At 47.3% G+C, this 16671-nt stretch overlaps 1 protein-coding gene across 3 annotated transcripts in view; it reads left to right on the plus strand.

The window, feature by feature from the left end:
• Window positions 1-16671, plus strand: part of NFATC4 (nuclear factor of activated T cells 4) — a 420369-nt gene that overhangs the window by 89240 nt on the left and 314458 nt on the right. The gene's annotated exons all lie outside the window — the stretch shown is intronic.

The following is a 16671-nucleotide window of genomic DNA, read 5'->3' on the forward strand; positions in this document are numbered from 1 at the left end:
GACCCATGTTTGGACTGGGCACAGGAATTGGGCAACACCGGCGGACTGGACACTTCTCCAGATGCTGGCATGCTGTCTCCTCCTACTGTGGCTACGGCAGAGGGTGCAACTTATGATATGGTGGTCATTAGGGCAGCCGAGGTCCTTGGCCTTGACTGTAGAGGTCAAGTCCAACCTACTGATGGAGGTGCTTCAGCCAGGGGCTTCCACATCTGAGCCCCTTTTACTGTTCAATGAAGCCCTCACCGGTGTCCTTTTGGATACTTGGTCCGAATCCAACACAGGGGCTCCTTTGAATAGGACAATCGCACGCCGCCATCGGCCTGCTCCGAACGACCATAAATTCCTGTCCCAACACCCCACGCCTGAGAGTCTTGTCATCCAGGCTTCCTCTTCTCCAGGTGCATTCCATTCCACACCCCCGGATAGAGAATCAAAAAGGCTGGAACAATTTGGGAAGAAGTTGTTTTCTTCCTCTAGTCTCATGCTGCGGTCTGTGAAAACCACATGCCTTTTGGCCCGTTGTACCCACTCTCTGTGTGATACAGTTGCTTAAGCCCTGCCACAGATACTGGAGGAGGCCCATGCTATCATCTCCCAGGCTGTCAATGATGCAGCGAAGTTCACAATCCGATGTGGGCTGGACACGACTGACTCACTGGACAGATCGTTTGCTACGACAGTGGCATTGCGACGCCACGCCTGGTTGCGTACTTCTGTTTTTTCTGGGGATGTCCAACAGTCTTTCAAGGACATGCCCTTTGATGGCTCCCATCTCTTTGGAGACAAAGCAGACTCGGCCTTGGAGAGATTCAAGGATTCCCAGGCTACGGCTCAGTCCCTTGGTCTTTCCTCTGCCCCCGCAGTCCGCTTTTCGCCCCTTTGGTGGCCAAGGAAGGGGCTCCCTGTCACATCCCCCGCCCAGCCACCTTGGCACCCATGCTGTTGAGCCGCTGCATGGCCGGGGACGCGGAATCCCACGTTGACGTGGGACAGGGAACCAGTGGTCTGCCCAGTCCACCTCTGCCCCCGCTGCAGTCTCCAAAACCTCATAGTCCATTCCATTACTCCCATCGAATTGGCAGTAGGATTCGCCATCACCTGCCCCACTGGGAATCCATCACTACGGACAGGTGGGTTTTGCTGGTCGTTCGAAAGGGCTACTCCCTCCCTGTCGAGACAGGGCCAATCACCTGAAAAGCAGGATGTCTGCAGGGTATGCCCCGACCTCCTGGAACACCTCTTGGCACTTCCTGGTGGACACAAAAACCCCGGCAGGTGTTCCAAAAGGAAAGGGGGAGTGGAAGAGAAAGAGACAAAACACTGCCACACCTTGCCGGTCCAGACAGGCACCCTGTATCTTCGGGGGGCAGGTCGTTGTTGACAGAGTGATAGTAGAGTTAGTGCAGTCAACTTCCTTGAAACTGAATCTCTCTTTTTGATATGGGCACTGGAGCGGTAGAAGAACACCGGGTTGCTCCAAGATTTTTCTTGGATAATAATAACTGTTGGCACAATTACTAACACTGCATTACCAAAAACCCAAACTGAATACCATAATAAGTACTGCAACACTAGGGCTGACTTCACAGAGTTTCACTGTTGCACACTACAATTAGAATTGTGGTTGCACTTATCATGCACAAGAAAGACAAACAAGGGCATTAATTATATCACATATAACTTTCCTGCATGCATAGGGTTAAACTAAAAGGAACAAAAACAATCCAAGAAATACAAATGTCCACTCTGGGTTCAAACAGTTAGGGTGGCACAGTTTGGTTTGGTTTCACTCTGTGTGTGAAAAACCCTTCAAAAAGCAAATTCCTCAAACCTGACACACAGGCATGAATGACACAATTTAAATCCAAGAGCTATGCTATTAGAGAAAGAAAAGTCACTTAAATGCTCTTTTAAATTTGCACTGTCACTTTTTTTTTAGTACTTGAGCTCAAACAGATTTCCTGAAGCACATTTAGGCAAGTAACTATAATAATAATGTAGAATGTTCAGAAATGCATTTGTCTCTTCAAGATGAGCACTCCAAAATACGAGGTCTGAAATACACCAGCTGTTCTAGGAAAGTGCGGCGCTCAAAGAACAAATTCCCTGGTGAATACTAGTCACTTAGTTGCAGTCTTTTCTGGAGTGCTGGAGGAACGCCTGGTGTCAGCTGGTACAGGAACAAAGAAAATAATTGCCTCAAAAGTCCTGAAAACCAGGATGACAGCAGGGGCTGGATTGCCGAATCAGATGCTGAGATCAGAAAGCAAAACAAGGCCAAGCAGGGAGGCATGCTTCACCCTGCTGTTTATAGCCAATCAGGAATTTGAGTTTCCACATGTGGATGATTCACCACACCCAATTAGAAGCACATGTCTACACCTGATCACATTAGCAAACAGCCAGAGCAGACGAACTCAGCCATCGATGCACAGCCGATCACGATTGGTGTCTCCATTCGGAGGTGGCGCAAGGTCTCTTTCAGCAGTGGGGAGAGCCTTGGTTAGATCTGTTGCCTCCGCAGAGAATGCACACTGTCAGCTGTTTTGTGCGTTGGAGTTTCCAAGGCGGCACTCGCTCAGAGACGCTTTTCGTCTTGAGTGGAACTCCGGCCTCCTTTACGCCTATACCACTTCTGCCCAGAGTTCTCAAGAAGATCAGGAACGACCGGGCCCAAGTCATCTTGGTGGCTCCGGACTGGGCACGGAGAGTATGGTCCAGAGCAATTGAGTATGGCCATCGATCCACCACTCAGACTGCCTTTTCGGGCGGATCTTCTATCGCAGCAACAGGGGACGGTTCTCCACCCGAACCTGTCCAATCTCCGCCTTCATGAGTGGAGATTGAGCATCAACAGCTGACGACTTTTGATCTTCTACTCGAAGTCTGTGATGATATCTTGGCAGCCAGGCGTCAACCAAAACTGTATATGCCTGTTGTTGGCATACATTTGTGGTATGGTGCACCAACAAATCTGTTGATCCCCTCTCTGCCCCTCTATCTGAGATTCTTTTGTTCATTCTTTCTTTGGCCCAACAGTGCTCTGCTTTGGGCACCCTTGAAGGGTATTTATCTGCCATTTCGGTCTTTCTTAGGTTACCTGATCAGCCATCACTCTTTAAATCTCCTATTGTGAGTAGATTCCTAAAAGGTCTCACCCATTTATTTCCTCCCACTCCATTTACCATGCCTCAGTGAGACCTCAATCTTGTCCTTACTTTTTTTTTTTTTAAACTTTTATTTATGCTTTGAATAGTTCCACTTACAGATATGCAATTGCAGTCATGTACAGAATATATTAACAGATAGTACATAATCAAGAGACACGGACACTGGCCCTCATGACCTGGTCCGGAGTCTTCCACGTACATGTGACATCAAGGGTCCTAGCCACATTCACACAACTCCCAGCTCTCTCACCTCCTATCACACAGGGTCACTCGCCTCCGGCTCACCCGTTTCCTTGCAAATCAAATACTGCTTATAGATATCCCAATGTTTCGCAGGCCTATTTGTTGTGGGGAGCAGTTCACTATAGTTATCTGTTTGTGTATGTCTCTATGCCAGTCTTCCTCTGTTGGAACCGGACCTCGGTCCCATCGCATAGCAATGCGTCTCTTGGCCAACAGCAACCTGATCGCCAACAGCTTTCTGAATGCTTTCGGTAACTGCCTATCCCATGCCAGAAGTGCTATTATTGGTTCAGAATCTGTTTGTTGTCCGACTTTTGTTCCCAGTTCACCAAACACTGCTCTCTAAAAGCGCTGCACCCCTTCGCAGGCCCAGGACATGTGCAAGAAGCCAGCCTGTTCCTCACCGCACCTAGGACAGTTCGCATCAGCCCGTAGTCCATATCTATGGAGTCTAAGAGGGGTGTAGTATACTCTATTTAGATATTTAAAGTGAATGAGGCGATGTCTGCCGTTCAGAGAGATCGTACGTGTTATGGAGCAGCAGTAGTGCCATTGATCATCTGTTATCTGTACCTCTAGCTCTCTTTGCCACTCCAGTTGCGCCGCTGCCAGCTCATGAGCGCGCACCTTCTGTATTTGTATATATAAACAGGAGACCAATTGCCGAGGTTGGTCGTTCAATACCACCACATAGACAGCCTGTACATCTGGGGGCTCCCACATATCATCACCTAACAGAGCAGCCATAGCATGTCTCACCCTGTGGTACTGATATCGAAGTAGCGCAGTAGGCCTGGCAGTTTGATTCTCTATTGAGTCCCATTTTGTCATGATGCGCTCCGTGAACAGCTCCCCCATAGTACCAATACCCAGGGCATTCATTGCATGTATCAGTTTTCGATCCCGCCACAGGTCGAACCAAGTGCACCACTCCAACGGCACATGTGTAGAGTACAGTAAAGCCAATCCCTGTCTGTGCAGGAGTTTGTGCCAGGCTCGTGTAACCAAGTTTAATGATGCAAACTCTCCATAGCGTCTGTTCGGGGTATGGAATATTTTGCACTGTCGCTCTATTTTTAAATATGGGGTGTCCCCAGCTCCATGGAAACAGGGATGGGCCACCGCAGCATGCACAACCACACCATAGGTCTCCAGGTCCGGAGCCCCTAGACCCCCCCCCCCCCCCAGTTCGTACGGGAGAGTCAGAGTGCGCAAGCTCACTTGGAACTGCTTACTTGCCCAGGTCAATCTAATGAGCAATACCCTCAGTGCCTTAAAATAGGTTTTTGGCAACATCAGGATGTTCCGGAAAAGGAATAGAAACCGAGGAAGCACCACCATTTTCATGAGTGCAATGCGACCCACCAAGGACAACGGAAGCCTGATCCATCTCTCTACATCCCCTGCCAACTTCTGGAGTGCGGCATCGAAATTATCGACCACTACTATCTTAGGATCTGTGTAGATTTTGATGCCCAAATATCTTACTGACTCTACTTCCCACTTGAGAGGGAATCCCACATCTACCTGTGTTGTCTCAGCTGTCAGGGGAAACATAACAGATTTGCTACAGTCGATCTTGAGGCCAGAGAGCACGCCGTATATTGTAATCTCTCGGAGGATTGGAGCAACATTGTGCTGCGGACCTTTGACATATAATAGTGTGTGTGATCTGCGTAGGTCGAAAGCACAAGGGTATAATCCCAAAAGCGCAGGCTGCGGTGTCCATGGTACTCCCTCAGGGCGCACGCCAGGGGCTCTGCCACCAGCTCATACAACAGGGGGGAAAGTGGGCACCCCTGTCTGGTGCCTCTGATGATCCAAAAAGCCTCCGTCACCACTCCATTGATGCAGAGCCTACCTGATGGCTCCCCATATAATGTGGACACCAGGCGTAAAAAGATGTTCCCCACACCAAACCGCTGCAGGACGGCCCTCATGAAATACCACTCGACTGAATCAAACCCCTTCTCGGCGTCTAAAAAAAAAAAACGCCACTGCTTTTAACTTTGGGTTCATATTCTGTATTGTACCAAACAGCGTACGGAGATTCATAGTCAGGCTACGGCCCGGAACAAATCCCGCCTGTTCCAGCTGGATCAGTAGCACTCTGGCCAGGCGATCCGCCAAAAGTTTAGCCTAGATTTTAACATTTACATTAAGTAGCGACAGCGGACGGTAGGATGAGCACTGCTCCGGCAGCTTCCCTGGCTTAAGCATTGTGATCAGCATTGCTTCCCGCATCGATGGCGGCATAAGCCCCCCTTCCACCATTTACTCATAAACATCCTTTAATTGTGGTAGCAGCAGGTTTTTGTAGGCTTTGTAGAAACGCACAGTTACCCCATCAGGGCCCGGGCCTTACCCTCCGCCATTCCCCCCAGTGCTCCGTCCATCTCCTCCAGCATCAAAGTGGCCATTAGGGTTTCCCTATCAGCATCTGTTAATCGCGGCATAGTAATGTGTGTGAGATAGTCCAACAGCGCCTCGTGATCTGGAGTGACCATGGAGGTATACAGAGATTGATAATATTCACAAAATCTAGCCAATATATGTTCTGTGTCCCTGAGCTCACTGCCATCCCCTGCCTGCACGAATATAATCACATCTTTTTCTCGATTGGGATTTATCAGATTTGCCAGTAACGAGCTAGGTCTTTCACCTTCCCCATACGCTCGTGCAGTAGCATATTTTGCCAGATGCTGAACTTCCTCGAGGGCCGTATCCTGAAATTCCAGTAACGTAGCATGTATGTGCCCTAGTGTCTGGCTGACTGCCGCATACTGATGGTCCTGCTCTAGTTGTGCCTGGTCCGGCTCCAACAGCTGCAAGCGTCCCCTAATCGATTTCAGAACTCCAGCCTGTTTAACTATAGTAAACCCCCTGATAAAGACTTTGAATGTCTCCCACACTAAGCCTACACTAGCTACCAAACCTTTATTGGTCTGAAAAAAATCTTTAATCGCTGTGGCCAGTTCATCTCAGAAGACAGAGTCTAGCAGAGAGTATGGGGGGAACCTCCACGAGAACGGTGGAATCAATGCTGCATCCAAGGTCATCATCAATGGGACCAGGGAATGGTCAGAATAGGTCCTTGGCCAAGGAGCCACATACTAACTAACTCTGGGACCCGGCGGCAACGCAGTCACCCAGGAAGACCAGAGCCCCTGAATCACCGCCATTCCAGGATTGTGTATGCATAGAGTCCACCCCCATCTGACTAGGAATCTGTATCATCCGCACTGCTACTTCCTTTACCTGCCACCCTGCGCTTTATAAACTGATCTAGTTTCTTGTGATCTGTAAAAAAAAAAAAAAAAAGAAAAGCGAGCTCCCATCCCCTTCTACTCTCAATTTAGCAAGGTATAGCATTCTGTATTCCAAGTGTAGGTTTCTCAGTTGTTTCTTCCCATCTATTAACTGTCTCTTTGCAACGTGAAGTACGGATAAAGGGAGACTGTCATGCCTTCATAATGCAAAGTTTTCAGTTGCCTGGCGCGGCGTAGGGCCGCGTCGCCATCCCTATAGTTCAACAGTCTCGCTATGATAGGGCGTGGAGGAGCACCTGGAGGCGGATGGGTCGCCAAGGATCGATGGGCTCTCTCCACGACAAAAAGATCAGAGAAGGTGGTGCGCCCCAGCAATTGCACCAGTAAACGTTCAATGAAGCCCTCCATATTGTCGATCGTGGTAGACTCTGCGACTCCCACTGTACGTAGGTTGTTCCTCCGGGACCTGGCCTCTAAGTCATCCACCTTCAGCCGTAAAGAGTTTAACTCTTTGTTTAGCTTAACATGGCTTGTGGCGAGCTGCGTCTGTCCATCCTCCACTTCTGACACTCGCCTCTCCGATTGATCAAGATGCTCTGCATGCTTATTCAAATGTTCAGTCATTCTATCCATACGGTATGAAAGGGAGTCTACCTTGCCATCTATCTGGGTTCAGCTGTGCTGCATTGCCACCAAAATTTGATGCAAACCTTGTTCCTCACCAGAGGGCATATCAGGTCCTCTCTCTGACCCAGTCTCCATTCCGTCACCCGCGGGGCTATTTGACTTGTGACGGTCGAACTGTAGCTTAGCCTGGTTCTTGTCTGTCTTACCCATTTTGTGCACCCTGGAGGACATACGTCACACACCAATCCGTGGGCGCTGGGGTGCAAGACTCTCTCCCCGTTGCCACCTCTGTAGCGATCACCGGCCAAGAATGTCACCCCTGGACGGATAAGCACACCTCCGCATCCAGGCACCTCACGCCCGCTGACCAGCAGCACCAACAAAAGCACCCCAGGCCTCCAGCCAGGAACACAATATGGTCCAAGTCCTTGAGGGGTGCAGGTGGGTCCACGTATAGAGCACCAGGGCATAAGCATCTCCCAGTTCTGGATACGCCCAGCACAAGCAACCAGTGTGCAGGGGGGCTCAGCTCCTACCAGCAAGCAATTCAATCCCAGGGCCATCCAGTCGTGCCAGAACTGCACTTTCTCCAGTGCCACCTGCTCAGCTCGAATGGGGCAAATTTTGTCCCCGTCCCACAGTCTTGTTCTCAGCCCAGCAGCCCCGCACCTCACCAGCAGGGCGGCCGCGACGAGCCCTCAGGGGCACACTCCACCATTGCCACTAAGCCAGGCCCCACCTCGCGCCGCCGTCCTCCTCCAGGGGCACTCCAACCATCAGTTGTCCTCCTGCATGCCTGCAAGCCGTTAGGTCACACGAATGTCTTCGGGCCACTTCAAGGCCCTCCAGCTGTGTAATCGCACCCAGCCCCTAGTGCGCTCTCCCCACGACCTCTGGCACACCGGGCCACTCCAGCACCCAGACTCCACCCTGGCAGACTCTCACCGCCGCCGGCCCGATGTAGGCTTCCAAGTAGCGCAGCAGACAGGCCGCACTGCCAGGGTCCGCCCCTCGGCTTCCTCCTTTGCTCGAGCCGGTATGCCGCGGCGCTCTCTGTCTCGTTCTCCGGATCCAAATATAGCCGGAGTCAACCCTGCACCTCCGGGTAGTTATTGTCAGCAGAAGCCCTATTTTTTCGGGTTCGGAAATCACTTGCCAGCGAAGGATTGTGTTTGGATTGCGAGGTGGCCGGCGGAGCTCCGCTACAGTGCAGCCATCTTGCGACCGGGCAAGCTCCACCCCCCTGTCCTTACTTATTTAATGTGTACTGCCTTTGAGCTGATGCACAATTGTCTGTTACAGCGCCTCACCTTCAAAACTGTCTTTCTTGTTGCCATCACCTCTGCTAACAGGGTGAGTGAGCTTCAGGCCCTTTCGTCCAAACCTCCCTACTTGTCTGTGCACCCTGACAAAGTGGTGTTGCGCAATAAGGCTCCTTCCTTCCAAAGGTGGTTACGCCTTTTCATGTAGGCCAGTTCATTACCCTGCCTACTTTTTACACCCCCCCCCACATCCTTCCATTGAGGACCCAAAAAGAGCGTTGGCGTTCTATCTTAATCGTACTAAAGATTTCCAGGTGGACGATCAACTCTTTGTCGGCTATGTGGGTGCGAAAAAAGGGAAGGCAGTGCAAAAACGTACCATCTCTCTTGATTGGTACTTCTTTGCTTCAAGATGTGCTACGCTTTGGGCAAGAAGCAATCCCCTAAGGGCTTGCATGCTCATTTCACCAGAGCAATTGCTGCTTCCACTGCGTTGGCACGCAGAGTTCCTGTCCTGGATATTTGCCAGGCAGCTACGTGGGCTTCCCTGCACACGTTTGCTAAACACTACTGCCTGGACAGTCGGTTCCATCGGGGTGGCTACTTTGGCCATTCGGTCTTGCAGGACTTCCTTGTAGGATCTTGGTTTGCAGCCCACCACCGAGGATGGCATTGCTTGGGTATCTATTCTTAGGTAAGGAATCTGCAACTAGAAGTCTCTATCAGATGTACAAGTTACTTACCTTCAGTAGCGAAATATCTGGTGGAGACATATTCTAGTTGCAGATTCCTTACCAACCCACCCATCCACCCTGCTTGCGAACTGACTTCTAGGGACAGGGATTCTCCCTTTAGGTCCTTAGCTCTGGCGCACCAATCTCAGTGTTCTTAGTGGCTCTGCACTTTGGCGTGGAAAGTCGTTAAAAGAAACTGACGTCACTGCACTGAGGCGGTGTCTATGTACTACTCCTGACGTCATCACGGCGACTACGACTCCCGCGGAGTCGACCAGCGCCACCTACCGACGGTCAAGGGTATTGCTCAAAGAAAAATCTCCGGATCTAGTCTGACGCCTGGGGGAAATTGTAAGGTAAGGAACCTGCAACTAGAATATGTCTCTACCAGATATTTCATTACAGAAGGCAAGTAACTTGTGTGTATATGGTCCTATGCTCCCTTATGTAGCTGCACTGCTATCTATTTTGTCTATTAGCATGCTTTCATATTCTTATATACATTATGCTGCTCCTGATGTTCTTGGGCTTTGTACACAATATATAAAACGTATAAATAAGTTGTGCAGAGTAGGCCTCGAATAATATGGAGTTGACTCAAACATAGATTCTGGTTGTATGAAAATGACATTGGGGGGTTGCTAATGGGTAAAACACCTTTAATATTTTCTCACAGCAGTAACACTTGAAATCGAGAGAAAGATTTCCTTTAGATCCGGCATGCCAAGCATTTCAGTGTATAAAAACAACAAACATTTGGGAGATACTTTCCAAGTTGCAGATGGGACAACTGAAGAGCTGGTAATAAAACACCACCATTGCAGGTTAGTTCCCTTTCAACCCCAGCTACCTTAGAATCTGAGACCTAGGGAAGAAAAATGAAACCTACCCAGACTGGGGACAAATATATTATTCCAGACTCAACAGTAGCAGCACAACAAAGAAGAGATCCTAAATGATACAAAAAGAGTGCGATGTCAAATCTTGAATATCCTTAAGGGAACCTCTGGAGAAACCATCCATGAATAGCAATGACTTGAGTTGGATGGTTAAGTGCTGTAGATAATAGTCTCCAATATGTAGAGTAAGTATAGATAAAACTGCACGCTGTTATTTAAAATGTTATAATTTATTTTCGTTTTGTGGGTTGTAACCAGAAATAAACTTATTCTCCCGCTGACTTTCCGCTGCTCTTTGGAATCCTCCATGGCTGCGGAGCGCGCTCCGCAGCCGTGAGGATTCTGACCCCCCCTACCGCCATCCAGTTCATGGCGGGAAAGCCGCCATGAACAGGATGTCGGTAGGGGGGGTCGCGGGGCCCCTGGGGGCCCCTGCCGTGCCCATGCCACCTTCTCAACTGTTTTCCTGCTTGTGCATGCTGTGGGGGTAGCCTGCCTCCTCTCTGCACCAGAAGCTCCGAAGAAATCTCCCGTGGGTCGACGGAATCTTCCCCCTGCAACCGCAGGCACCAAAAAGCTGCATTACCGGTCCCTTGGGTCTCCTCTCAGCACGACGAGCGAGGTCCCTCGAATCCAGCGACTCTGTCCAAGTGACCCCCACAGTCCAGTGACTCTTCAGTCCAAGTTTGGTGGAGGTAAGTCCTTGCCTCACCTCGCTGGGCTGCATCGCTGGGAACCGCGACTTTGCAGCTACTCCGGCCCCTGTGCACTTCCGGCGGAAATCCTTTGTGCAGAGCCAAGCCTGGGTCCACGGCACTCTAACTTGCATTGCACGACTTTCTAAGTTGGTCTCCGGCGACGTGGGACTCCTTTGTGCAACTTCGGCGAGCACCGTTTCACGCATCCTCGTAGTGCCTGTTTCTGGCACTTCTCCGGGTGCTACCTGCTTCAGTGAGGGCTCTTTGTCTTGCTCGACGTCCCCTCTCTCTTCAGGTCCAATTTGCGACCTCCTGGTCCCTCCTGGGCCCCAGCAGCGTCCAAAAACGCCAAACGCACGATTTGCAGCTAGCAAGGCTTGTTGGCTTTCTTTCGGCGGGAAAACACTTCTGCACGACTCTCCAAGGCGAGAGGGATCCGTCCACCAAAGGGGAAGTCTCTAGCCCTTTTCGTTCCTGCAGAAACCTCAGCTTCTTCTGTCCAGTAGAAGCTTCTTTGCACCCGCAGCTGGCATTTCCTGGGCATCTGCCCATCTCCGACTTGCTTGTGACTTTTGGACTTGGTCCCCTTGTTCCACAGGTACCCTAGATTGGAAATCCACAGTTGTTGCATTGCTGGTTTGTGTCTTTCCTGCATTATTCCTCTAACACGACTACTTTGTCCTTAGGGGAACTTTAGTGCACTTTGCACTCACTTTTCAGGGTCTTGGGGAGGGTTATTTTTCTAACTCTCACTATTTTCTAATAGTCCCAGCGACCCTCTACAAGGTCACATAGGTTTGGGGTCCATTCGTGGTTCGCATTCCACTTTTGGAGTATATGGTTTGTGTTGCCCCTATCCCTATGTTTCCCCATTGCATCCTATTGTAACTATACATTGTTTGCACTGTTTTCTAAGACTATACTGCATATTTTTGCTATTGTGTATATATATCTTGTGTATATTTCCTATCCTCTCACTGAGGGTACACTCTAAGATACTTTGGCATATTGTCATAAAAATAAAGTACCTTTATTTTTAGTATAACTGTGTATTGTGTTTTCTTATGATATTGTGCATATGACACTAAGTGGTACTGTAGTAGCTTCACACGTCTCCTAGTTCAGCCTAAGCTGCTCTGCTAAGCTACCATTATCTATCAGCCTAAGCTGCTAGACACCCTATACACTAATAAGGGATAACTGGGCCTGGTGCAATTCATAGGGGAATACAAATTAGTCCCAAATATTTGTTCATATACTTCCACATTGTTCCTGCCACCAAATGTAGTCATCGAAATGTATCACATGCCAATGTCTGTGATCTTATTTTATCAACGTGGACACCAGCCATGGGTTTCCCCAACTGTGTCAGTGACTGATACAAACCATATAGTATACGTGGCAACAGAACCAATTCAGACTCGATTTTTAAACCCAAGAATGGCCTTCATTTAGCTTTCTCTCTCCTGAATTTGCCCCCACTTCACTATATCTCAATAGGTACGATAACATAATAGTATTTACTATTTTAAATCTACCTCTGTCTTCTTTACAGATGTTGGGTGTATGATATATCCACCACTTTGTTCTCTGATCCATAACATAGCATTCCCTACACGTTTCAGTAGAGAGAAGAGCAATCATGTACTACATAAAACACAAAAAACCCGCGTGCTCTTCTAATCAACTTTTTTCTGACATTTACCCAACCACACCAAGGGAAAGCCTGCTCTAAATCCTCCCTGGCAAGATGCAATGTGTGTTGTGTTTTTTTGCGAATGCCAACTGGCAACTTCAATTCTTCACCTCAAGTGCATATGCAAGAAAGGTGCCACCATGGCTTTTCTGGGGAACGTACCTTTTACAGACATTAACCAAGTGGCTATATAGTCTTCCACACACTTAACATCATTGTATAGCTATTCACTTTTAAAGAGAGGATGTAGTGGGTCAAACAGTTATAAAGACTGACTTTACGCAGACACATGTTCTAAAATAGATATGTTGCATACCAGTAATCATAAGCTTGCTCTTTTGTAAAGTCACGTTATTGCCCGGACTCCGTGCACGAAATGGCAGACAGGACACACTCACTCACTTTCTTACATGGCTAATGTATAGATGAATAATTTGAGTCATGCCTGAGGCCAAGGAGTAGCCAGTAAAATAAAACATTCTAGTCTTTGAACCATATCTCAAGTAGCTCTGAGTGAGCAGGTGAGGCGAAGAAACTCAGCACTTGCTCAGGAGATTGCTCCCCCTGAGGGAACGCTGAAATTCTTCCATTTCCTTTCTTTCCTTTCTCTCTATTCATACAGCATTTTGCCCTTCTTTCTCGCCACCCTTCTTTGTATTTTTCCATCCTGCTTTTTTCATTCTTTCCAACCTTTATGTACTTTTTTTCATCCACCCATATGTCCTTCTGTCTGCTTTTTCCATGCATCCTACCTTCCTTCCCTCCATCTTTCCTTGTCTCCATCTTCTTTATCTTTAATCTTCCGTCCCTTTTCAACCATCATCTGTCCTACATTATCCAACTTGAAGAGTTTATCATCCTCTCACATTGCCGGGAGTAATTCTGACTCGTTCCTCTTTACAAAACTGCTTAAGCTAGGTGGTGTTTGTGGGCATTTATTTATGCACCGTTCTGTTTAGGTCCTATCATAGCATCTCAGTGTGTTGGGCTCAGTTTGACAGAGCCATTCTAAAATCCTATTTTGTTCCATTTCGGACATTTAGTCAAAGATTTATTGGTGAGTTTTAAATCACTGTTTTCTAGCATGACCCACTTTCAGCTCTGCCTTAGCTATTGGACAGAGGTTCTCATATTTTCCTATGGAATGTACTAGTACATAGAGGAATTCATGGTGTACTCCCTCCATTACGATGAGACATCCAAGTCGTGCGGCTGCATCATCACTCCTCCACCTCCATGCTTGAGGGTTGGCATGAAGTTCTTGAGTCTGTTTTTCATCAAACATGTTGTTTGTTGTGCATCACAGCCAAACAACTCTACTATGGTTTCATCTGTTCAGAGAACATTGTTCCAGATGCTGTTTTGCAAACCCTAGACATGCAATAGTATTCCTTTTTTTTTTTTTTTTTAAAGAAGAGACTAATGGTTACCCTTCCATTAAAACCACACTTAGTCAGTGTTTTTCTAAAAGAAGAATCAGGAACACTAACATATACCATACGGAGAGAGTCCTGTAGATCCCCGTATAAATCTTTGAAGTTATTTGCAATATCTAGGAGGATCATGCCATCTGATCTAGAGTTGAATTTGCTGGGATTCCCACTCATGGGTAGACTGGCAAAGGTTTTGAACCTTCTTGGTTTGTAAATCTTTCTTGCTGTGTAAGGATGGACTTCATGATGTTTGACAATTGCTTAAGTTCTTCCCAGACTGATGACCATCAACAATTTTTTCTCTTACACCATCACAAATAACTTTTTTGGCAAACCTGACTGGTCTACACCAAAATGAAATAAGTATTCAAAGTGTTTGTACTTCCTGATGGTCATATAATTGTGTTAACAGCACATTTTTTATAATTAACGCCTTAAGTAGTTTGTTAGCAGTAAGAGGGCTATTATTTTTTCCATTCAAAGCTTCTGAATGTTGACTTATGTTCTTGTTTAATGTATTATGACAAAGTGAAATGCGTGTGTGTTACATAAGATACATTTTGTATATTGGTAGGGCTTGGTGAAGACTAAATGAAGGCCAGATATATCTTAATATGCAGAGGGTCTCCATTGCTTTTCACATCACCTAATAACTTAAAGAGTAAAAGCAGTTAGGGAAGTAATATTTATTCATCACTTTTGACTCCCTTCCCACCTACCAACTGCCCTTATTTTTCAAACTCTATCCCCTCACTCCTTTCCTCCTTATATGTAATTGTATTCCCTAATCTTCTCTTTATTTCTAGTGTTGGTTAAGTTCTCCTGCCTCATTTATAGTTCCCTGAAGTCCCACTTCTGGTAGCTTCTTCTTCCACACCCCTTTCGGCTTACATGCTGCTCCCTCATAGCCTTCCTACTTCTATCTGCCTCATCTACCAACTCAATTTCTTCCCCTACACTCATTCCGCTTTTTCCTTAATAGCCAGTTTTAGGGAGATGCAAGCTTTGGTTGTGCCATTGGTAATGGGCAGTACAGACTCATTAATAACATGCACCCTATATTGTGGAAAAGACAACTTTATTGAGATACATCTATGCTTAGAGAACATGTCTACACCTGTCTCTGCTGCCTTATACACTGTGGCTTCCAAACTCACGAATACAGCTTTGAATCTTAAATTTCTCCCTCCTCCCGTGAGTAACCTACCTACATGTGCCTACCACTGCCCCATCCTCTTCTGGGATCCATTGGTTATCTTCTTCTTCTGCCTATGTGATAACCTACCATACCAGTCCTTAATTCCTCTTGTATGCCATTTATTGGACCTAGCTGTCAACTCGCATTTTTGACACCTACTGACCAATTAAAACGTCAGTTTTCTTTACCTCCACAGAGGGAGATCGCACCTAGAGCAACGAAGACGTCCTTGCACATTCTCATTCCCACACCTTCATTCTACCTCAACTTCCCTGTCTTGTCAGCTTTAAACTTCCTCTGTTCCACAGTTCTCTTCCCTTTCCAATTTAGCACAAGCAATTCTCCTGTAAAGTCTTAAAGAAAGAGGAAGTACACTCAAAAGCATAAGTTTACAATATAGGTGCCACGAATGGATGCTTCCCATCATTTTGCCATTCCATTCTCTTAGCACACCTCCCCGCACCTTTCTGGGACAAGACCTGCTGCAGAAGGGTGAAAGTGTTACTTGGTTGCTCCACAGCAGTTATTTTTTTAAACAAAAGGTGCTTATATCAACCAGATGAACAGTTTTCATTTTTAACCTTGGCAAACCTCTGCCTGGCACAGCTGAAGCAGATCTTTGCTGCAGACACAGAAACGTTTCTCTTCTGTTACTGAGAGTGCTTTCTCCAAAAATCCGCGTCTGCTATCATGCACTCTTCAGTAGGGATGGGCACATCAGAAAGCTTTCCCTGTCTGCTGTTTGCAGAAACAGGTCAGAAAGAAAGTTCACCATTTTCAGATCCACTTCCACACACAGAAAATACGCAAGCATTCAAGAATGGTATCCCACAGGGGCCAAAGATTTCTTCGAGATTTCCCATCAGAAAGCCCCACAAGTGACACTGATCCAGATTGGCTGCTGCTGGTCAGAGTGTTTGACTAGCAGCCAATCAGTATAATCTAAAAGCAGACCGCATTTCTAGTTGTTGATAGGTAGCCAACCAGAAGTCATGAAACGACTCTGTTTCAGACAGTCTGATTGGTAGCCAATCAGATTAGCTGGGACACCTAGTATATTTCTAGAATGGTTTTTTTGCAGCGCTCAGGCAGATGGGCATCCTGAGCAGTTAGTGTTCAGGCATGGAATTTATCCCTTTGCTGTAGCCTGGCAGTGAGGCAAATAAAATGTACTCTGAAGGTGGACCACAAAAGCACTGACTTGTACTACTTCGTGTTTTTTCAGCTAAATATTTCACCAACCACTACTATTCAGGTCAGGTGCACAGTAAGAAAATGCAAAACATGTTAAATTCCATGACCGTGTGCTTCATTACTTACCCACAAGAGGCCTTTTTAGATGGTCATGTGCTTTTCTAAGTTTTATTATTAATGTTGCTTTATAACAGGTAATGCGTCTGGCTGCTTTCAAGGGGTTCTCCTAGCTGCATTTGATGAGT

The sequence above is a fragment of the Pleurodeles waltl genome, chromosome 6 (assembly GCF_031143425.1).
Source record: "Pleurodeles waltl isolate 20211129_DDA chromosome 6, aPleWal1.hap1.20221129, whole genome shotgun sequence".
Lineage (NCBI taxonomy): Eukaryota > Metazoa > Chordata > Amphibia > Caudata > Salamandridae > Pleurodeles > Pleurodeles waltl.